Raw genomic sequence first — 24,696 nt, 5'->3', positions numbered from 1 at the left:
CAATGGATAACAAATATAATTTTAAAAATAACCATCATTTTTTGTAATTCAAATTTAACTTAAACATATAATTACCAATGTCCGATTATTTTGATTTTTTATATGAATATTCTACGCAACGAGTTCTAAATAGTAAATGTTTTGGATCATCAAAATCGATTCCAAAATGGGCATACTAAGCCTAAATGTTCTCTCAAGTTGAGATGACCAATTTGAGAGAAACCAAACCCATTACATTAATAGTTTTTACATTTTGTCTGTTGTGTTAATTTTGATTTTTACATTTTTAATTTTAAATAGTAATTTTAAATTTTGTATCAATTTAGTTCAATTGATAATGTCATTAAGATTTTTATTAAAATTATTATTAAGTTAATTGAGATTAACTTACTGAATCAATCAAATTTATAATTATTTGAACTGTTCATCTCATATGGTTAACTAAGAAAAGATATATTTAAAAAATTAAGTTCATACGGTATAAACAATCACATTATTAAATCACATATATTATAATAAACTAACAGTCTATTATTAAAAACACATAAGCTTTATAAATAAAAATGTTCTAATAATATGACAATTGACATTTGATGAATTTAATTTTTTATATGAATAATTTTTTTATTTAATTGTACAATATGAATGATTTATATCACTAAAATAAATCCAAATTAACTTGATAATTGTTCAATTTTATTGTGATGTTGAGATTTTTAACTCCTAAGAAAAACTGTTGCTTTATGCAATGGGTTTCTTATCTTCTACTAGATCATTACTCTACAAATACCCCTCAAATTCATATGGCAAAGCACATATAGATATTACATCTTCTTTATTTCACATTTCCTCCAAAAATGGCATCTACAACTCTTTCCCTAGTATTCATAGTGAGAAGACAAGATCCAAAACTTCTTGTTGCATCAAAGCCCACACCACACTAACTTAAACAACTCTTAGACATAGATGACCAAGAAGGCCTTCGTTTTCAAGTTCCAGTGATCATGTTTTACAAAAAACAACCCTTCAATGGAAGGGAAAGACCCTGCGAGTGTGATTAGAGAAGCACTAGCCAAAGCACTTGAGTTTTACTACCCATTTGCAGGGAGGCTTGTTGAAGGGCCTAATCGGAAACTCTCAGTGGATTGCACAGTCAAAGGGGTTCTATTCATAGAGGCAAATGCAAATGTGGACCTTGACTGGCTCGGCGACACGGTTGGGCCAGGGTGTCCATACTTGGAGGAGCTTCAGTATGATGTTCTTGGCTCTGATGGAATTGTGGGTTGTCCTCTCTTGTTGATTCAGGTAATAATGTTTACTATAGAGAGAATTATGCGACTACCAACATAATTTATCCAAATTTCAAATGTCTGGCGACTGTGTTCTAACATGTGGTAATAAAAATATGCAGGTGATGCGTTTTAGTTTTGGTGGATTCACATTTGCAATACATCTGAACCACACAATGACCGACGCTCCTGGTCTTGTTCAATTCCTAAACACAATCGTTGAGTTTTCCCAACAACCCCAAACCAAAATTACACCATCCGTCCCACCAATTTCGCAAAGGCACCTCCTCTCTGCTAGACAACCTCCCTCCATTACATGCCCACACCACGAATACGACCAAGCACTAGCCGGAGCCGCCACCACCACGATCAATCGCTCTTTTTTCTTTGGTCCCAAAGAAATCAAGGCCATTTGCAACCATCTTCCCCACCACCACCGCAACACAACAGCCTCCATATTCGAACTACTCAGAGCGTGTATATGGCAATGTCGAACACGCGCACTCTGCCTAGCCCCAGGCGAGATTGTTCGCGTCTCATGCATAGTCAATGGCCGCGGCAATAAACACGACCTCAACCTACCTCCTGGATACTATGGCAACGTGTTAACCTATCCCGTAGCGATGGAAAAGGTAGGAATGTTATCTATGCTTCCACTGGGATATGCATTGGAGTTGGTAAAGAAGGCAAAGCCACAAGTGAGCGAAGAGTATTTCAGATCAGTGGCTGATCTTATGGTGATAAAGGGACATCCTTTGTATTCCTTGGACACGAATAAGGACTATATCGTTTCAGATACTGTTGGCTTTTTGGCTTTCGAAGGTTAATTTTGTAATTGTGAGCGTGCCAGCAAGGATCAATCAGTCCTTACAGAATATTACTTGCCAACCAATTATCAGACGATTGTGTTTTAGTTCTTTCAGCCTCAATGAAGAGGACTTGTATTGGCAGCTTGGTTTAGGAAAATTAAGTAAAGAATGATTAAATGAAGAATAATTATAACATTTCATTAAGTAAAATGAAAGACTTACAAAGATCTAAATCAGTCTCGTAGAGGTTTATAGCAACAAACTACTTGAAACTACTCTTATGAACAAAGTGCAATACACGAATTTGAAGTACAGAAATGTAAAGAACAAGAAATATAAAAACTGGAAAGGAAATAAAGTAGATAAAACTAATTTTTTGGACCTGAGTCTGGGGGGATTTTTTGGAGCCTTCCCTGCTATTTATACTTCTTAATGACAACCGTCGAACTGCATTTCTAACCGTCAAACCACCCTTCCATGATCACTGATCATGTTGCCTTACAGTTAGCTCCCCTATGCCATATCTGCAGTTAGGTTTCCCTCCTGATTTTGAATTTAAATATGAGTAACCGTTGAAGCCACATCATCTTGCATCTCTTTGCTTGATCCAGTGCTATGCAGATCTACAAAAAACCAATATTAACTACCACGTGTGAGCTTATGATTGAGGACTTGAATTGTTTTCCCGTATTGCCTTTGTCCAGCCATGTGTCGAACTGTAATTGGCTTATACAAAATAAGTAGCCAACATTACCCGCCGCACTAATATACCCAATACTTGGTGATATTAGTGGATCAAGGTATTTTATCCACGTCTTATAACGTGTATGGGCTTTGCATTTTCCAGAAATGCAACCATCATTCATCATTTGCATTAAATTCTCCTCTAATCCTTTGAACATCCCCACTTATTCCAGTATTCAAAAAGACTGATACATCTTTTATGGCTAAGCCAATCTTCTCTTACATTGATCAAGCATACGAAGAGTTATTCGATGATGTTGTTCATCCTCGAAAGAACCTTCATGCATTTATTGGCTACCTTTACCCACTTTCCTATATTCAAGTCATGGAAGCTTTTGCAAATTATCAACCTTTGGACTACGAACCTGTTATCTAGGATTCTTTAACCCAAAATTTTGCAAACATGGATATTGGAAGCTCTTCTTCTAACCCAAAGCATTCTGCATGAGATGAGGCTATAGCTTCTTCTTCCTCTGGAGGTTCTGGTTGGAGAAGCTAGCCAGAACCTGAGGAGTCTAAGTTAAGGGAACAAATCAATCACCATTTTGTCGAATTTGTTCATCCTTTAACTTTCCCTCCATTTGCTCGGAGCTCAGTGGTTTACCCATATGTACCCATCGATTGCTGACGCCGTTTAGAAGACAACTTACTCGTAGCATGGTACACGTCTTCCATGCCTATGAAGATAGTACAAGCCACTCATCGTCTAGAAGAGGCCCAAGGATATAGCCCTGTCATTTTTAGCTCAAAGGGCAAAACTTTGCTCCTCTGACTAGTTTGATATTGTCAACAATCCCCAATTTCCTCCTTCTTTCGACATGGAAGCTCATGCGCCTCCTCTTCCGCAAAACCCTCACTAGATGGAGGAACTAAGACTTAATCTCTTTGAGAACCAGTTTCTCCCCTCTTATCACCCTTCATCTCCTCTTTCTAAAAATCAGTAACAACAAGCCCAACTTCTGCTTGCGGCCTTTTCTCACTTGCCCTTCAATGTTCTCGAGGACGATGTTCCTCTCAGGAACTTTTGATGGGCTTGTGATGTTATGACCCGGGGTCATGTCCTCAACCCTATTGCCCAAGCAGAGCTCCAATGTTTTTTGACCAACTCCTATTGCTTCTCCATTGGCACCACATTTCTATGACTACCACTCAATCTTTGGATCAAATCTCAGCCCGTCGAGTTCATACCCAGTATGAAGCAGAGAACCTCATCGATGAATATAATGATTTCAAAAATAAGGATTCTGCATACTGGGATGACTTAGACATGGATGAGATGGAACAAGGGTTGAAAGAAACGAAATTCGAAATAAAGGCCGAAAAACTCTTTTATCAAGTTAGAGCATATCAACTCCAACAGCCTAACCTAGAGAAGAGAGAATAAAGAAAGAACAGAAGTTCATTGACCATAGTTGGAGCAAATTTCATGACCTTGTTATTTATTATGTTCCTTATTTTTATGAGCTTGAATATAGCCCTGTTTGGTAGAACTGTGGGAAAGTGATTATAGCTTATAGCTTAACAGCTTATAGCTTATAACTGTGAACATAAGCTAATTTTTGACTTATAAATTAAGCATCTCCTCTCCCACTCAAACAATAAGTTGATTTTTGACTTACAAAAAGTTATAAGCTGTGTTGTTAAGCTGAACCAAACACAACAAAATAGCTTAAATTAAGCTAAAAGCTGAAATAAGCCCTACCAAACAGGGCCTATGTAGCCAAAGAAAGCCTCTGATGTAATTTGCTTTTGTTCTAATAAAGCTAAGATGTTTTCTCTTATTTGGCATGGTCTGATTTTACCCTATTTGTCAAAGTCAAACAGACTTGGGGCTTCGAAATCGACAATTTCATCCTTCGAATCTCGCTTCAATCATACACAATGAAATACCGAAAACCCGATGTGAATTTTTCCAACTTATGGAGTGTAATTAACAACTATTGCTGGTCTCCTTTTAGAATCAAAGCTTCGAATTTATCAAATTTGCCCATCGAAACTCGATTTGATCATATCCAGTTCCCCAACATATGGTTAATACAATCAAGTGATTTCAAATCAACTAATTTTATTTCAAACAAACAGTCTACATTTTCCAAAATATGAAAACCTCTTTTAAGGACTGCACTGTTTTACTCTAAAAAAGTGATTTCTTCTATGTATCATCAAATCAACTACTGGTTTTGACACTTAGAACAACAATTTCTAACCTTAAGGTATTTCAAGTTTCGCTCCGAAGGATCTTTCTGTCACTGACAAACCCTAAAGCAGGCCCTTAATCCTTTTGAAGTAAACACATACTTGAATACCCTTACTTCCTTAGGCATGGAATGTGCTTCGAAGTCAACTTCTTGCCTTCGAAGCCGTTTGTTATTGGATTTTGGCGCCAAAATTTGGCTTCGAAGCCAAATATTTTATTTTGAAACTAACACCGGTATTTGGGATGTGTTTCCCTCCAAAACTATCAATATTAAGGGAAACTCTTCGCATCCGTACTTTCGGTACTTCTTTATGAATTTCATGATTGGGTATATTTTTCAGACATAAAAGTTTTAAAACCCTTTTATTTCGTGCTTTGAATTCACTCGTTTTCTTAGCACACAAACTCTTCATCTCTACCGACCTTCCTTTTCTCTCTACTCTCTTTCTCGACTTCGTCTTCTGAGAAAAAACTCTATCAATGGCTTCTTCTTCTTTGAAAATACTAATCGTAGAGCGTGCGAGTTCGTCTGTAACCTTGAAAAGGATTATTGATGCAGAGCGTGAGAAGTACAAGGCTGGTGAGAAAAGCGCCATTGACGGACGCATCTTGATTCCTCGTCGCCATGAGCAGCAAGAGTATGTGCTTGGGCCTATCTTCAGGGAGATTCCTACTGAGCTTCCAGCTCTATATCCACGTTTAGAAGACCATTGTCTCCTTTACGAAGGTGGTCTTGACTAGGGAACCTGGAGGATGAACCGCCCCCATCTCTGCAGGCCCACGGTGAGACCAGAGTGGCAAGAATGGTATGATCGGGTTGTCCCTGACAGGACTCTGGACCTTTAAGAGCTATGCCTTTTCGACGCCCTCCAATTATCCAGGTTGACTATTTCAGAGGACCCTTTCTTAATACCTCCTGCCATTTGCTTTTGGAATTCTGCTTTTAATTTCTTTCAATTCAGATGTGGGATGATGGCCCCTGCTGTTCTTGATATTTTTCATTTACTAGGATTATCCCCTACTGGAACCCCTATTGGTCCAGATTATCCTGACCTAAAAACCCCTTTTCCCTCCCCTCTCTTAACTCATCCTATAGTGACTTTGTCAAGGCTGAGGATAAAAGAGAGGGACCTGTGACTGATAGGGAGTTCTTTTCTTTCATATTATATTGGCTTTGCAAATTCCTTTTCTGCACCTCTTCTCAGAGGATCATGCTTGAATTCGCCCCTCTTGCCAAAGCCTTTGTCTTACAAAAAAAGGTGGCCTTAGCTTCATATGTTCTAGGTCATGTATATAGAGTTTGTTCCCCCTTTTTTGCGAGAAACCTTTGGATGCCAACCAAGAAGGTCCATTTTGGATACTTCAGCTTTGGCTTTTTGCATATTTTACTGAGCTACAATCTAAGTGCCTTAAGTTTTTGGAGCCAAACCCTACTACTCATGGCATGAGGCTAGCCAATGTTTCACTTTATCCTTCTACCTTTGCTTTTTATTTCTCTTTTTTCCACCAACTCCCAGCTTGCCTTTCTTCCCCCAGTTTCCGTCCCTTCGAACCCACCAACATTGGCCCATCCTGGTTGAGAACCTTTTTGAGTGATAGATTCTGCTCTTCACCCCAACATAAGAACATATGGGCCTCTATTCTGATCCCTAGCGAGTTGTATATTGGGACTATGAACCCCAGAGCTTACAAATGCATTGCTGAGCCCTATTGTCCTACCCAATTTGCTAGGCAATTTGGTTTCTCACAAGGGGTCCCAATACCTCTCTGCAGCCAGACCAATTTAAGTCTTACCAGCAGAGACTTGAAGGTTCGAAGATCCCGATTAGAAGAAACAACTTCTAAATTTATCCAGGACTTTATTGACTTTGAGTACTTCCTTTTCATTCTTCAAAGTAACATATTGAAAAGGTGTCAGAACTGGTGGATGGCCAATACGGAAGTACGCTTAGCCATTCCTCCTCAAGACCTGCTAATGGTACTGGATGTGCCCCAAGCCAAGCCCAAAGGGGCTAGAGTTGTCACCTCTTCCACTGCTCTTACCACTTCAGTTCTTGTGTCTGCCACCACAAAGTCTATTCCTGCTGCCTGAACTCCCCTTAAAGTTACTCGAGCTGCCTCGAAGAAAGGTATGTACCCTTGTTTCGTTTCTCTTCTTCTCCTTTATAATGCTCTTACCCTTAATTATTTTTTTTTCTTTGGTGTAGGTGGTGCGGGTGTCTCACAAGGAGATTTTCCTCAAAAGGTTCAAGCTTTAAACCTTCTTAGGAGCAAGCAGCAACAACAAAAGAAAAGAAAGCTTTTACTTGATCCTGAAGAGGAGGCACTTGTGGTTCATGCAGCAGAAGAAGAAGAAATAGAAAAAGAAGAGGCAGAACAAGAGCAAGAGACACCTTTAAAAAGAAGGAAGAAAATGACTGTCTTTCTTGCTAATTTCACTGGAGATCCCATCCACGAGGCATCTGCTAAAGTAGTGCAAGCAGAGTATTCGAAAGAACTTATTGTGTTTCAAAGGGCTGAAAAGATGAGGCAACAACAAATGCTTAGGGATGAAGCTGCTGCCGCTGATGCACTCCAAAAAGAAGTTGCAAGAAAACAACAAGCTGTTGGACACTACACTCTTCGCAACTCTCAAATCGTAGCCATTACTTTTGAAACCAGTAAGTTTCTTCGTACTTCTATTCATCTTTCTCAAATTCTCAATACTGAGGCTTGACATTTTGTATTTCTTCTTTTGCAGCAACAACTTCTTTGCCTACTCTTCTAATAAGGATTCCTTCAGTTTCAGTTGAAATTGAACAACCTCAAAACGTGGAACCCATTCAGATAATACTCCCACTTTCTGGCCCTATATTTTCCATTCCCTTCTTGAAGCCAAGTATTCCTGCATCTCTTTCTTTTGGCTTAACTCCATACTTCCCTCATTTATCTTTCGATTCTACTCAATTTGATTCTTTTTCGAGCCTTGTTTCTCTTCCCCCTCCTAAGGAAATTCTAGCTATTACTTCATCTTTGATGATAGCTGATTCCTATAAAGAAGGTACTGGTAGCTCTCCAATTCATCATCTATTATCCTTTCCTAGCCCCAGCCCCTCTTCTTTTGACCAACTAGTAGCCAAAACTATAGAGACTGCTAAGGATACTCCACCTCCCTCTCCTAGTCCTATGCAGTCATTTCTTCCTTCTACCAGAGCTCTTTCTGCACCTTCCATGTCAATGGGTGAGGTGGATATCTTCGAAGCTAGGCTAGCTAGTCTCTTTGACATACCTTCCACCTCTCCAACAGCTGGCAATGAGACTGAGTCATTAATTCTAGCCGATTCCTTACTAGAAATTTTTTAGACCTCTTCTTCCAGTGATAAGGCTCCCTTGCCTTCAATAGACTTAGACAGCTGCCTGGAGCTATTGACAATCATTTCGAGGATTCCTTTCGAAGCCTTACAAAGACCTATAATAAAAAATGGCTTCATGTAGTGCTGTAAGATTGTTGAGCAATCCGGCATGACTGTTTCAAGTCATTTATCTTAGGCAGCAGCCACCATAGATTTTTACATCAACATCTGTCATGCTGCTAAGGCTGTAGAGGAGAAATTGCTGAGAGATCCGAGTTTTATTTCCAAGGTTCATGCTGAAGTGTCAGAACTGAAAGAACAACATTCCTCTGTCTCCCAATTTCAAGTTCAACTGTTGGAAAAGAAGGCTCAACTTGAGGAAGAGTTATCAGCAGTCAACCAAGCTTTAGATCAAACTGCTACCAACCTGCAAATTACTAATCAAGAGCTGGCTGATCGAAAGTAGGAGATGACCACAGCCATTCAATTCTTCCCATCCCTCAAGAATAGAGCATCTATTGTAAAAGAACAATTGAAACATTGTACTGACTTTTTGGCCAATCTATGGCTACATGTACTTAACTCGTTATGAAATAAAGTTCTTATTTATCATTTGAGTGTTCTCATGTTCTTTTTATTTATCACTTATTTTATTCCTTGTGTTTCCCACACGGTTGGATAATAAGGCTTCAAATATCTGCCATTAATCTTCTTGGGATGTACATATCCATTCAAAATTTTCAAATGGTATGCTCCAAAAGGCAGGACTCTATGAACTTGATATGGTCCTTCCCAGTTAGGTGACCACTTACCAAACTTGTGGCTTTTAATCCCTATTCGGAGTATTGTCTTCCATACCAAATCACCTTCATCAAAGCCAATGTGCTTGACTTTCTTATTATAGTTTTTGGCTGCTTTCTTCTTTTGAAAAAGAATGCTATTTAATGCCAGAATTCTGGCTTCATTTATACTTTCTAGTTCCAAGCACATACTCTGACGGTATTGCTCAAGATCTAACTGATCCTGGCATCTCACCCTTAAGGACTTAACATTAATTTCCACAGGTAACATTGCATCATGCCCATATACTAAGGTATAAGGAGTGATTCCTGTACTTGATCTTGGTGAAGTCCTATAAGCCCACAATACATCCAACAGCAAGTTATGCCAATCCTTGGGACTATCTTCCACAACTTTCTGAATTCCTTTTTTCAAAGACTTATTGGATGATTCAGCTTGACCATTGGCTTGTGCATAATAGGGGGTAGAATTAACAAGGCTAATTCCAAATTCTGCCACAAAAGACTTTACCATTTTCCCATCAAATACAGTCTCATTATCAACAATTATAGTCTGTGGGATACCAAATATGTGGATCAAATCTTTAATGAATCCAATGACTTCAGTCTGGTCTACAGCGTTATATGGCTTAGCCTCGACCCACTTAGTGAAGTAATTTGTGGCTACTAAGATGAAACAATGATGCTTCGAAGAAGGTGGGTGTATTTTTCCTATCATATCCATAGCCCATCCTTTAAATGGCCAAGGCTCCACAACCGCATGCATATCAGTTATGGGTACATGCCTTATTGTGCCATGCCTTTGGCATGTCTGGCAACCTCTAGCATATTCTATGCAGTCCTTAAGAATGGTTGGCCAATAATAGAAATGTCTTCGAAGTAGCCATCTCATCTTCACACTAGACTAATGAGCACCACAGATGCCTTCATGAACTTCAGCCATGGCTGTCAACGCTTCCCTTGGACCTAAACATTCCAATAATAAACCATCTGCCCCCCTTTTGTAGAGAGCATTACCATACATTATGTACTGCATAGATTGCAATTTGATTTTTCTACTGGCTTTTGAAGATAGGCCAGCTAGATACTGCATTATTGGATGCCTCCAATCTTGTTCTTGTAAGTCATTATGATTAACTTCCAGGACCATATCCCTTTTATTTAAGGGTGGTATTACTTTATGATATGTTGTTTGGCTTATGTCCCTTTGAGTATTATCCCTTCTCTTGAAATTCGAAGCTTCTTGAGCCACATCATTAGCTTTATTATTCAAGAATCTTGGGATATAAGTTACATTTGCTATCTGAAATTGAGAAAGCAAATGTACTGCAATCACATAGCATGGCAACATGCTTACACTTTGACATTTGAAAATCCCTTTCACCTGGTTAACTACCAATTGAGAATCTCCAAATATGTCAACTACGTGAGCTTGTAATCTGATAAGTATTTCCAGTCCCATAATTAAGGCTTCATATTCAGCTTGATTATTGGAACAAGCAATTTCATCCACTCTGAAACCATGTGTGGTTTCCACCCCTTATGGTGACTTAATCACCACACAAATTCCAATTAAACCATTGGCCTTTGACCCATCGAACCACATTTGCCATGGTTCAACACTAACTATGCCAAGTTCCATTATCTCTTGGCTTTCTGTTTGACATGGATGATCTGCCAAGAAGTTAGCCAAAACTTGTCCTTTTATTGCCTTTTGGGGGACATACTCTAGATAAAATTCTGATATGACTAGTATCCATTTGCCAATTCTTCCCCTCAACATAGGTCTATATAACATATATTTAACCAAATCAGTGGTTGTAATTACCAAGACAGTTGTAGGCGAAAGATAATATCTTAATTTCATTGCAGCAAAATACAATGCAAGTGTAGACGCGCCTGCATGAGACCTTCGTGCTACAGTTCAGACTCAATTTGTGTCACAATTGTTAATCTGAACCAAAGAGTCCAAATCCAGCAAATTGTTTTGAGAAAACAAATTTTTAGAAAAGAAGTGCCAAACATGGACTGCTTTGCCAGATACGGAGTCGCCACCTAAATATTTTTTTAAGGGGGAATTTAGGAAACCCTGACTCGGTGCCAAAGGCCACGTGTCCGTCATCACCAAAGTTGCCTCGGCTCGGGAGCTAGGGTATGATTGGGGAAGGTCAGCTATGAGCACCCCCTCTTGCCCGATCCGAAGATCGACATCTACTAACCGTGATATCCGTTTTTGAAAACGTTATGTGTTCTTATTCCGGTTATTAGCCTAGAATTACTATGTTATGCGCACAGCAAACAAGTATAGACCAAATTGCCTAAATTGGAACAAACATTGCATGTTCGTTTTGAAGATGGTTTGCTACTCGCAAGTAGGCTAAAATGTAGGTTTTGCCACCCTCAAGTGGGCTTAAAACTCACAATTTTAATGCATTATTCCAATTTAGGCAATTCAACCTCCATTCACAGGCATTCAAGCAGTTATATCACATAAGCAGCTAGCCTCATGATAATCATGCTATTGTGGCAACACTCGCACGCATGCGGTATGCTAAAGCATAAATACTTACAATGTACTCCGTGCTAAAACAATAAACTAGTTAGCAAACATGCGTGATCCTAGTTCACATTAAAATGGCTAATGCAACGCATACAGAATGCAATTAGGATAGGCTCGGCTAATCCTAAATGGCATGTAAAGTGCGGCAAGTAGCATGTATTCAAGTCAGATTTGAAATACGATGCAATTAGCATGATGCGCCGAGTCCTGGTGCATGCAATACTGATGAATGATGCACGCATGCATAGCATAAGGTATGCTAAAGTAAACATGTCCTAATACTAGCCATCAAAGCAGGTAAGTAAAAGGGAGAAAGAAGCGGGGGTTGGAAGACATGCACACACGCACCCACACTTATTACATAATTGCCCTCGCTCGGAGGGTCCGAAAGAATAATACAGTCCGAATAACAAACCAACTATCCTAGCTAATTAATTATTACAGACCAACTAAATTAGTTAAGCAAATCAACTAATCTAAGAAAGCGATTAACGGCCTCGGTCTTGCTCGGAAGTCCACTGCCATGCGCAAGCTGCCTTTGTTTTCCCCTACTATACTCCTCTGAAAATTGCCAAAGTCTCAGGATATTCTCACTGGATGCTGGGGAATGCCACCGGCCAAAAGGGATCATCACCGGCTGTGATTTGGTGGTCATTGGCTAAAGATGAATCCATCGGCCACCGATGGATGGCCGGTCGGCACTCTGTGTAGTCGATCGGCCGAAAATTCCTGCAGGACCTGTATGACAGTAGCAGAGGGCAAAGCTTTGCATGGCAATGCAATTCAAGCGAATGTGTGCACCGACACATCCCTTGTCATGTTTGTGACTCAAAGGGATATGGCCCTTGGTTCTCGGACCACCAATCGCGCATTTCAATGCGTGATGGCCCAAGAGACCAAGTTGTGCATTCTTATTTCAAATGTCATGCAATGCACATAAACAAACAAGTTGAACTCAACCTTTATCACAAGCAATTCAAGAGGCCAAGCATGCATGCTAGTACAATGCAACCTAAGAATGTGAGCCTAAGTGTGTAACATGGAGATGCAATGCACAATGCTCACTAGGCATGCAATCCATGCAAACTAATCAAGTATGCAATGTGCAACTCAACCATACAAACATGCAAGTCATACAAATATGCTAACAACTTGACCAAGAAGATGCATACCCAATGCAAGTGATTTTTAAGCATGCAACACATGCAACCAAAGCATGCAACCATGGAATAATGTAATGACATTTGAATGGCATGCAAGGAAGGGACTTACACTAATTGGACAGCCCTAAACTAGGTCCAAAACAGTAGCCAATGCAATGGAAATGAGGGCCAACACACACGCACACACATGCACATGCTAATGGGCCAACACGCAAGCATCAAACATGCAACCTTTAAACACACTTAAAAGTGACAAAACATGGATTAATGGCACGCACATAAAGCTCTGAAAAACATGTTATAAAGGTGCCAAACCAAGTAAATAAGGCAAGCCAAACATGCAACAATGGTCCAAGACTTAAGGCAAGCCAAAGGGGAGGTAAACCAAGGCTAGGTCAACCAAGCCTCACAAGGCCAAAGGGACTTAAAATAGGTCTAATGCAGACCTAAACAAAGCTAAGGATGTACTTAGATGGCATCTAAGTGGTCTAAAAATGCAAGCATACTCCAAGGCCTAAACAAGGGGCATAAGGCAACAACCTTTAAACACATTGAACGGGGATGAAATGCAAGCATATGGGCACGTCATGAGGTCTTAAATGACATGTCATGTGGTTCCAAACCACTGAAATGAAGCAAGGATGGCATGCTAGAAGGGCCGAAGCTTAAGGCATACAAGAGGGGTTACATGGTAGCTATACAAAGCAAGGCATGGATGACTCAAATGACTTAAAACAATCCCTTAGCACATCAAAATATGCATATAAGCTTCACAAAGCTTGGCCAAAACACAAAAGCATGGTAGTCTAAATGCTATGCATGTATTGAGGCAAATCATGGCATTACAAGGTATGTATGCTAGACAAGCATGGTGAACCAAAACCAACATACAACAATGCTATATTATGACATAATGAGCCTGAAAATTAGCCAAGGCATGGTCAATACATACTCAAACTATATGCTCCCTCAAGAGGCTAAAAATGGCCCTTTTCAAGGATAACAAGGAGAGGGGGTGGCCCTCTCCTTCTTGGGACCTCAAGGCACCATCCTCACCTCTGAAATCCCTCAAGATTTCAGTGGTGAGGAGGCCCAAACACAATCATCCCGGAGTTCAACCAAAATGGCACAAAATGGAGCCTTTCAAGGTTTAAGAGGGGTCAAACAACCCCAAAGCTTGAAACACCCTTAAGCAACTACTTAGATCAAGTAAAAAGACAACTTTTATATGTTATACACTAAGCTCAAAAACAGATGCAAGATAGGTAAATAAGCTATGCAAAAATGGGAGAAAAGGGACAAGTTTCTTACCCTTGTAGACCCTCTTCACAAATGGTGGACCAGCAGTCTCCTTAGGTCCAAACCAGCTTCAAAACTTCAAAAACAACCCTCTAGAACCTCAGTTCCAAGAGAGGTGTAGTAGTAGGTGTTTGTGTGCAATACTAAGGCCTAAAACACACACAAATACACCAAGAAAGAGAGATATAGAGATAGGATATATACAAATCCTAACCCTAGAACTCAAAGCTCTGAAAAATAATGCCTAACTTGTCTAATTTGTCTAACCCTTAAACAAGAGAGAAGACCCTCTCTTTTGTAGACAAAATGGTCTTGTAAAGCTTCTAAAGGAAACTAACAAGAGGGCAATCCCTCCATACACGTGTATGGAGGGGGTGAAAGTGTATGCCAGCTGCACAAAAATATCTACAAAAGCAGATGCACAGTAATCGGCCGGCCAAAAATACAATTGACCAAAAAAAGATAGCCGGTCGGCCATCTATAGTGCCGGCCGGCCAAAAATTTGGCCGGTGGAAGCAAAACACAGCCGGTGGCCTCAAGCCCTGGCCGGTGATGTGTGGGGATGGCCCACAAGCCATTCCCTGCCCCTCCAAGGTGAAGCACAAGTGTTTGGTGCAAAACCAGACCCAAAACAGTCGAGTCGAGAGGTCTTGAGGCAAGGCGTGTAGCCGAGACCTCCGGGAACTCAAGATGAACACAAACATGGATGATCACCGAGTGTTCGAGTGGTGACGTCCAAGTCTTGAGGACGGTCAAAAATGGGGTGTCTACAGCAAGGCACAACTTTTCTACAGCTGAATATTTACATTCACAAGAATTTATAAACCTACTAAGGTAATAAACAGCTTGCTCCTTGCCTTCTTCATTGTCTTGGGTTAAGAAATCTCCCAATGAATCTTCTGCTGCAGCTATGTACAACTTCAAAGGCTTATCACCTTTTAGTGGCATCAGCACTGGAGGGTTGGCCAAGTAGGCTTTGATTCCTTCGAAAGCAGTTTGATGCTCTATTTTCCACACAAAATCATCTTCTTCTTTTAGCCTTAATAAGGAAGAAAATACTTTAGTTTTCCCTGTAGTATTAGAAATGAATCTTCGAAGAAAATTAACCTGTCCAAGGAATTTTTGTAATTCTTTCTTACTTGAAGGAGGTCTGGCATCAATGATAGCTTTGGCTTTATTCTGATCAATCTGTATTCCCTTCTTGTGTACTACATAGCGCAAGAAGTTTCCAGCTGATACACTAAAAGCACATTTGAGAGGATTAAGTTTCAACTTGAACCTTCTCATTCTTTCGAAGGCTGCTTACAAGTGAAACAAATGTTCCTCTATGGATTGGGACTTTACTACAATATCATCAATGTAACACTCTAAATATCTTCCAATGAGGTCATGAAAAATAGTGTTCATAGCCCTTTGATATGTAGCCCCAGCATTCTTCAAACCAAATGGCATTTTAACCCATTCGAAGATGCCAATATTCCCAGGACATCTGAATGCTGTCTTGTGGATATCTTCTTCTGCAATGTAGATTTGGTTATAACCAGAGTGCCCATCCATCATTGATAAAACTTTGTGCCCTGCTGAACTGTCCACCAATAAATCTACTATAGACATAGGATACTCATCTTTTGGAGTTCCTAAATTCAAGTTTCTAAAATCGATGCATACCCTCATTTTACCATTTTTCTTAACTACAGGCACAATATTGGATAGCCATTCAACATACCTGACTGTCCTAATAAAGCCTGCCTTGAGGAGTCTAAGAAATTTCTCCTTGACCTTCTGAATCACTTCAGGATTTATTCTTCTTGGTTTTTGCTTGTATGGCTTGAAATTAGGCCTCATAGGGTGCCTATGCTTTACTAATGACCTATCCAATCATGGTAGTTCATTATAAGACCATGCAAAACAATCTTTATATCTCTTCAAGACTACCGACAACTGGTCCCTTTCAAATACATTCAACCAAGCATTGATATAGGTGGGCTGCTGTATAGAACCTTCCCCTAAATTTACTTCTTCCAAGGGGTCTTGTATTTGAGAACTTACTGAAGCTCCTTCTTTGATTCCTTCTGGCTTCGAAGCAATCTCCTTGCTTTGTTCTGCTCCCAGTTTCTTTGATTCAACATCCTTACCCTCCTCCTCATAGACAAAATCTGTCCACAAGGCTTCTTCCTCTTGTATCTCCTGGACTTTCGTTTCAATGTCCAAAGCACAGTATTTATCCAAGGCCAAACATCTGACCTGTTGATGTTCCTGCTTACAGCCAATTATCATGGCTTCTTTCTCTTGCTGTTGTGCTTTATGGACTATTGATTTTATGTCCAATGTTGAGAACTTAATTAAAGCCAAAGATTTGGCCTCCTGGGTTCCATCTCTTTGCCTACAATCAGGATCATTGTCATGCTTAACGACAAACTCTTCATCAGCACTTTCCTGGACTAAGTGCTTCAGGTGTGCTAATTCCTCATCAGCTATCACTTCGGCTGAACCATCAGGTTTTCTCAGTATACTGAGTGGTGCCACTCCTTTAGTATATAATTTGGCCTCTACAAAATCTACACAAGCTATGAAGGGTTGAGGATCTGCATTGATCTCCTCTGTCTCTCCACTACCTAAGGCCATCATTATTTTCTGATGTAGAGAGGAAGGCACACACTTGTTGGTGTGAATCCATTCCCTACCATGTAGAGCATTATACTTAGCATTGCTGTCGATAACGAAGAATACAGTCATATAGTCCCTGGTTCCCACACTCAGGTTGATAGGCAAAATGCCTTCAGCCATCTGTTTGTCTCCAGCAAAACCAGCAATGGTTGTACTGGTTGGGATTAGCCTGGGGTTCCTCTTTCCTAGTTTCTTCAAAGAAGATTTCGAAAGCAGGTTTACTGCTGCCCCATTATCCACTAATACCCGGTTCATCTATATCCCAACGAAGAAGGCCTTGATATACAAAGGTTTGACATGCTGTGTCATGGATGTTGTGGGATACTCAAAAGGGTATGACAGGTTTATACTCATCTCTTCCTCACTCTCATCTTCAGTTTCCATTGGTGTGGCCACTTCGGATTCATCGTGCACCATACTCACTTATGAGTCTTCACTGGAAACTGGAATTGGGTCAATCTCCTGACCTTGACTGTCATTTTTAGCTTGAAACTCCTGTGGTAATATAAGCATTATATTCACTGACACTGGAGGAAATGAGCCAAATTGGACGACTAGCTGTATCTATTTTTCTTCTTGGCCAACTTGTTCAACTACTTCTGAAGCATCTTCTATGCTACATTCTGGCACTTTAGTAATAGTAGCTTTCTTCGAATGGTCTGTTTCTGCTGGTTTTTCAACCAAATATGTCTGTTCAGCCATGAAGGCTTTAAACATCTCTTCCTCAGCCATCTCCTTCTTTTGGCCTAAACCAACTTCTTCCTCTATCTCACTATCACTTTCCATCAAAGCCTTTCCAATCTTGCCAAATTGGATCTTTCTTTGGCTTTTAGTTCGGAATGAACTTTGGCCAATTATTCTCTGCTGCAACTCCTTTTGTCTTGAAGAGTCAACTTTGGATCATGATCTTACTTTGAATTTTCTTCTCTTTTTGCCTAGCTCTTTGGCTGGACCAATGAAGAGCTTTCTCCACTTTCTTTCAAATCCTTCTGGTACTGAGTGTACCTTCATTGGATCTTCCTTCTTTGGGACCTAGAAATCACTGGGACCATATTTGGTTCCTTTATTTTGGATGCTTAAGTAACACCCAATTATTGTGAGCCACCAAAGGAGGTTTAACCATCCTACCTTGGTCTCCAACCACATTTCTTTGGGTGGACATTTTCCTAGGTTTGTTTTGCATGACAAACCAATCTGGAACTCCATGCACCCACGAACCTACTAGCCCACTTGTTGAACTATCTCTTTCTCCCTTCGAGTCCATCTTTGAAGTTGGCTGTGAAGGCCACTGCTTGGCCCTGACTCCCTGTTTTGGGCCCAATCTAGGCCTTCCATGAGGGTGACCACTTTCCATCCTGCGTAAGGTTGGTCTAGGGGGCCAATCCCTGGCTTTGATCCCATGACTTGAACTCCTTTCAGATCTCCTTTCAGGATGATTGCCCTCCATCTTGTAATAGCTAGGTGGCCTAGATTCATGTAGACGTCTCTTGCCTTTGGAGTGCACTCTAGTGGCTGTTGGGTCAACCATTAATGGTTGCTGTCTAATACCACTTGGATATGGCCTTTTGTTATAAGCACTGGTTGGTATAGGACGCCTCTACACATCCTTGTAATATTGTTTCTCATCAATCGAAAGCCCTTTCAACCACTTGTAGCTCAGCCTGTATCTAAAACAAATTCTTTGCATGACTATTGCCTCTAAAGAATCATCATCCAGTGCTTCTTCATCAGAGTCTTCCCTCTGGTCTTAGAAACCATGTCCAATAGATGGCAAACTTCTGGTGTCTTTCTTGACAGTAATCTAGCTAGCAACATGCATTTGCACATTGACTTCTCCCAACTCCTTCAAGGACAAGTTCTGGAAATTTGGCACAATAACATTGGCTACCACTTCTCTAATTTCTGGGAATGGATTGGTATCAATCCCCATGGCCTTTTCTGCTTTAGCTGGGAATTTTAGACTCCCCTTTCGAATCTGCTCCTGGATCTTGTCTCAAAAAATAATGCAGTTTTTAGTTGAGTAAGACCAAGAATTATGCCATTTACAATACACTTTTCCTTTAAGTTCCTCTGGCGACGAAATTTTGACTCCTTTTGGTAACTTCAGGAAGTTTGCAGCAAGCAAATGATCAAAAATGTCATCCGCCTTTGTCAAATCAAAAGAATATTTCCTATGAAGGTCTTTCTTTTTAAACTGCTGGTCTATTGTTATCTTTTTGTGGATTAATGCTTCACAGATCACAGGTTCTTTCCCTACAATTTCTGCTGCATCAATCTCATAGTTAGGATCCCGATAATACATCTTGTACGATGCATTACTTCGATCTTGTTCTTCTTCTAGTAATGCTTCATACCTAGACACCTTATAGGTTAGTTCCACTAAGTTTCTAAACTCAGTTGAATCAAACTTTTTTCGAAGCCTAAACTCTAGACCATTTTGAGCCAATCTCACAAATTCAGGCTCTGGTAAGATGATCCTACATTTATTTCATGCTCTTTTAAATATGGCAATAAACTGAGTAGCCTTCTCATCAGTCATTTGACTCAATCTTGCCAAATCTGCCATGGAAACCTCTGGTTCTGTTTGGAAGAATTTAGCATAAAATGCCTCTTCCATTTGTTGCCAAGTTTGAATAGAGTCAGGTATAAGGTTAACATACCACACAAAGGCTGCCCCAGTTAGAGAATTTGGGAACAATTTTAACTTCACGTAGTCATTATTGGTAAATTAACCACATTGAGCAATGAACCTAGCAATATGCTCAACCGTTAACTGGTTTCCATTCCCATAAAAAAAGGGCAATGTCTGGTATCCTGAAGCCTCTTGGGTATTCATGTACCTTATATGCCCATTCTGGGTATGGTTTCCTATATATAGGAGTTTGAACCCCCCGAGCCATTGGTCCACACATCTCTCTAACAATATCAGCAATTTGGTCCCTAAGGACCATATTTTGTGCTTGTTGAACCACTACTGGAGGAATAAACACAGGATTTGGTGGACAACCTTGTGCTTGTGGTCCTCTTGGTCCATAAGGTGGTATGTTTGGGGCTGGTTGTCCCTGTGGTGCTGGCTGCTGTTGAGGGTATGGGTGACCCCTTTGAGCATGTCCTGCGAAAGGACCTATGAAAGATGCTGGAACAAGTGTCGTGTCTCTTCCAGTCGTAGGAAAACCTTCTAACCCCCCGGGTATAAATTCGAACAAAGGATTAGTGAACCCCCTCGTGCCAGGTATGGCTTCGAACATGGGATTTGGAAACATCCTTATGCCATTATCTTGTGTTGGGCCAGATCCACCAATTTGCATGGCTTCACTGTTAAGTAATGAGGCATTTTGATTTGCCATGGGCCTCGAAAGAGGCTCATACCAAGACTGAGGTGGTGGTCTTTCATGGTTTTGGTTACTAGTTTGACCATTAGTATGTCCATTACTCTACATAGGCTGTTTATCTCTAGCCAATCTTTGCTGAGGGACATTTGAATTTTCCTCTATATGCCTTACATTAGTTGGTTGATGAGTACTCATTCGATCCAAAAAGGATATTGCCCATCTTTCCATTGTGTTCATTAACTGATGTCCCATGGCATCTACTAGGCCTCCCCATGGATTCATTGGTTGAGTAGATAGAACAGTGGATGGTCCAATTCCTTCGCCTCGTCCAATACTTTGAACATGTGGTACTTGTTTTGAAGTGCTGGTCTGTTCAACCATAGGTTCTGATAGAACAGGTATTTCCAAAGGATATGTTATCACATTATCCTCTGGATTAGGTATTTCTACCTCTCCTTCTACGCCTTTTTCCAAGCGTTCATTTTCACCTTGCCTCCATCGTCTAGCCATTTCAATTAATCCCACTGGGTGTACCAAAAATTGTTGGCTTATTTTTTTTACGAAGGAAAATATCATAGGTGCGAGCGTGCCAGCAAGGATTGAAAAACCCTTACAGATTAAATTCAAGCTAATTATCAAGCGATTGCGTTGACGGTTCTTTTGCCTCAATAAAGAGGACTTCAAAATTGCCAAGTGTAGAGAAAAGAAAAATTTAAAAGAAGAATGAGGGAGATGGAGAAAGATGATTGAGTGAACAATCAAAGTAATAATTACTTACCTCTGCTCCTATGCTTCGAAAAGGAAGTGCATAAAATGCTTTGAAAAGAAAATGCTGAAAATAAATGCTTTGAAAAGAAATCTATATTAAACTACTCCTAAGATAAGGAAAATGACAAGAAAATAGAAATCAATTGTCTTTGATTTGAGTTCTGGATCCTTTACAATGTAGCCATGACTATTTATAGGCAAACACTTGTAGGTAAAAACTACCTAAAACTACCTACTCTTCTACCTCCTCCATTTCGTACTCCATGATCTTCCATAACTTACTTCAACCTCCACTTCATGCTCTATCGTCTCCACTTTGTTCTCTATTATCTTTCCACATTTTATAACTTCTCATAACCTCCAAATGAGTATGAGGATGCCAAATGTCCTGCAATTATATAAAAAATAAATAATAATAAAATTACAAATTTATGGTGCAAACATTACCCCCCACGGCCCTTAAAAATGATGTTTACTTGAATTTTTGATGGGCCGAACTAAGCACATGACTAATCTAAGTAACAAAGTGCATTGAATGATATAACAACACCAATAAAGTTCTTCGAATGAGCATGAAATTATGACTAGATGACCAATAACAAGCTTCGAAGGTGGTATAAAAGACTAAATTCATCGTTCGAAGGTCTTGCGGCACAACTTTGAAGGAACAACATCACCCCTCGAAGGTTGGAAGCATTGATATAGGATGATGATACTTACAATGAAGTTTCAAGGTTAGGCTTGATACTTCGAATGTATCTTCGAAGCTTTATACAGTTTCGAAAGTGAAATAATCAACCTTCGAAACAACTCTCGATGCTTCGAATGTATCTTCAAAGCTTTATACAGCTTCGAAGGTGAAGTAATCAACCTTCGAAACAACTCTTGATGCGTCGAATGTATCTTCGATGCTTTGATTGTGTACATACAAACAACTGGCCATCAATTTGAAAAGATAAGCCATTCTCAATCACTTATTTAAATGCATAGGCTTTTCGTAGCCAAGTTCATGCATTTGAAATGGTCATCCCCTGTTCTTAGTGCTTCGAACTCATAAGAACAATTTGTTAATTTTATTAGCCACATCATCAGAATTATATTTCGGTGTGATCCACAAATCCAAAGCAGGTTTTGAACACCAAGAACCATAGTACAAGATGGCCTTAAAAATTCAAACAACTTGACATTTTGAACAATTTCAAAAAATTCAAATTCCTGAACATTAAATTGTTCATCATTCTTAGCCATGTTTGGGTTGAGAACATGTTCTTTAGCCAAATAATTTTCATCATTTATTGACAAATGGGGCTGTTTTTCTATTTTAGCCACTAAAGGCTTATGAAAACCCTCTATGTGAGTTTCATCATTTTTTGGCCTAATGGGTTGTTCCATTTTAGCCATTAATGGTTTATGAAAATCCTTCATAAACATGTTGTTTCCATGGTTTGACTCTCTAAGAATGATTTTTTCAACCCCCCGAGCTCTATATGGAACATCATTTTCAACCATGCTTGGCTCAACAACATACTTTTTGTCAAAGTTATTTTCATAAGTTGGCTTTTTAAAAATGGGTTTTTCGACCTCCTGAGCCATTGATGAAATTATATTTTCACTAATTTCAGTCACAAATAACTTAAAAACATTTTGTAAAACCCCACAAAATTCAGTCATTAAAGACTTGACAAAAAGGGTTAATAACTCATGTCTCCATTGACAAATTTCTACATCAAGTTGATAAGTTACTCCAATTAAGTGGTGTATTTTTTTCATTTACCAAATAATATGGTAATGAAGAAACAACTTGAAAAAAAATTTCATCAAGAAAATGGATCTTTTCTTGAAGATTCAAAATTTTTCTTTCACGCCAATATATTTCATATTGACAAGTTTGAATGGCGAAATCCAAATCGTTTGTCATTTCTTACACTTGGCGGTCCCACTGGGCGTGCCAAAAATATATATTGGCTTTTTGGCTTTCGAAGGTTAATTTTGTAATTGTGATCGTGCCAGCAAGGATAAATTAGTCTTTACAGAATATTACTTGCCAACCAATTATCAGACGATTGTGTTTTAGTTCTTTCAGCCTCAATGAAGATTACTTTTACCGGTGACTTTGTTTAGGAAAATTAAGTAAACAATGATTAAATGAAGAACAATTATAACATTTCATTAAGTAAAATGAAAGACTTACAAAGATCCAAATCAGCCTTGTAGAGGTTTACAGCAACAAATTACTTGAAGCTACTCCTATGAACAAAGTGCAGTGCAGGAATTTGAAGTACAAAAATGTAAAGAACAAGAAATATAAAACTAGAAAGGAAATAAAGTATATAAAGCTGGTTTTTTTTATCTGAGTCTGTGGGTATTTTCTGGAGCCTTCTCTGCTATTTATACTTCTCAATGACAACTGTCAAACTGTATTTCTAACCGTCGAACCACCCTTCCATGATCATTGATCATGTTTCCTTATAGTTAGCTCCACTATGCCATATCTGCAGTTAGGTTTCCCTTATGATTTTGAATTTAAATATGAGTAACCGTTGAAGCCACGTCATCTTGCATCTCTTTACTTAATCCAATGCTATGCAGATCTACAAAAAACAAATACTAACTGCCACGTGTGAGCTTATGATTGAGGACTTGAATTGTTTTCCCATATTGCCTTTGGCGGTGTTCCAAGGGCGATATTTTTGATTTGCTTGTTTGAATGTTTTAGGGACATTAGAGGAGGAGAAGATGGGATTGTGGTACCGATATGCTTGCTAGAATCAGTCATGGATAGGTTTGAACAAGAGTTGAAGAAAATGATTCAGGAGCTTGTGGAACATCCACCGAATCATAAACCCATTTGCATGCTCTAAAAATGTTCACAATCCCTATCTTAAAAGTAAATAAATAAACAAAAATTAAGTGTTCAACCTTGATAACCTACAACGAATGTAAGGATAATTAATGAATAAGAACTCTCCGTGTATTGAGTATTATTTTGTGCTATAATCTTCCCATAATGTAGATCAATATGTAACTTATTTTTGGTTTGTGAAAATTCTAATTGGCTATGTTGTTCTTTTTTCTTTTTTCTTTTTTTCTTTTTTTCAATGGTCAAAATTCTTTTTTTTTTTAAACTTTTTTTAAGCAAATTAGCAGCCAACACTAATCTACAAATCTCGTCAAGAGCATCCACCACAATACTTCACATTTTAGATGTTAATTCTTTTCATATTTTAATTATGCAGTGATTGATAGTCACATTTTGTGGTCTGACACGTTTTTACTCACATGCACTAACCGTGATAAGAAATACATATAACTGTGATCTTATTCCATTATTAATTATGGATTATTTAAGTTCAATCTGAAGTTTTATTGATTATTAATGACATTTAAAATTCGTGATTTAAAAACCAGTGTATATTGCCTTGTTTCTCAACAAACACAAATGGTAATTTACGTTTTCGTCAAAGAAGATGGTTCCAAAAAAAAAAGGGGAAAACCATGGTTCTAAATAGCGGTATCGAGGTAACGTAACAGTATCGATCGCGAAGTATTGATATCTGTAGTATCGATCAGTACATATCGGGAATCCGGTGTCGCGACGGTGAAATTTTAAAAATCATTTCACAAGTTTTTTGGCTTTTTCTTTCCCGTATCGGTCTGAACAGGTGAGTATCGGCCCATCGCAGCTTGTGTAACGGTTATAGACCGATACATACTGGGACTCGGTTGATTCTCTTGC

General features: G+C 39.2%; 1 pseudogene; it reads left to right on the top strand.

Moving 5' to 3' along the window:
• The first annotated feature begins 857 nt into the window (after positions 1-857).
• On the top strand, positions 858-23,821 carry LOC114308621 (alcohol acyltransferase 16-like; annotated as a pseudogene).
• Positions 23,822-24,696: the final 875 nt, after the last annotated feature.

Source organism: Camellia sinensis, chromosome 13 (assembly GCF_055761805.1).
Source record: "Camellia sinensis isolate YWXY chromosome 13, ASM5576180v1, whole genome shotgun sequence".
Lineage (NCBI taxonomy): Eukaryota > Viridiplantae > Streptophyta > Magnoliopsida > Ericales > Theaceae > Camellia > Camellia sinensis.
The sequence above is the reverse complement of the archived record's forward strand: the minus strand, read 5'-3'. Positions and strand labels throughout refer to the sequence as shown.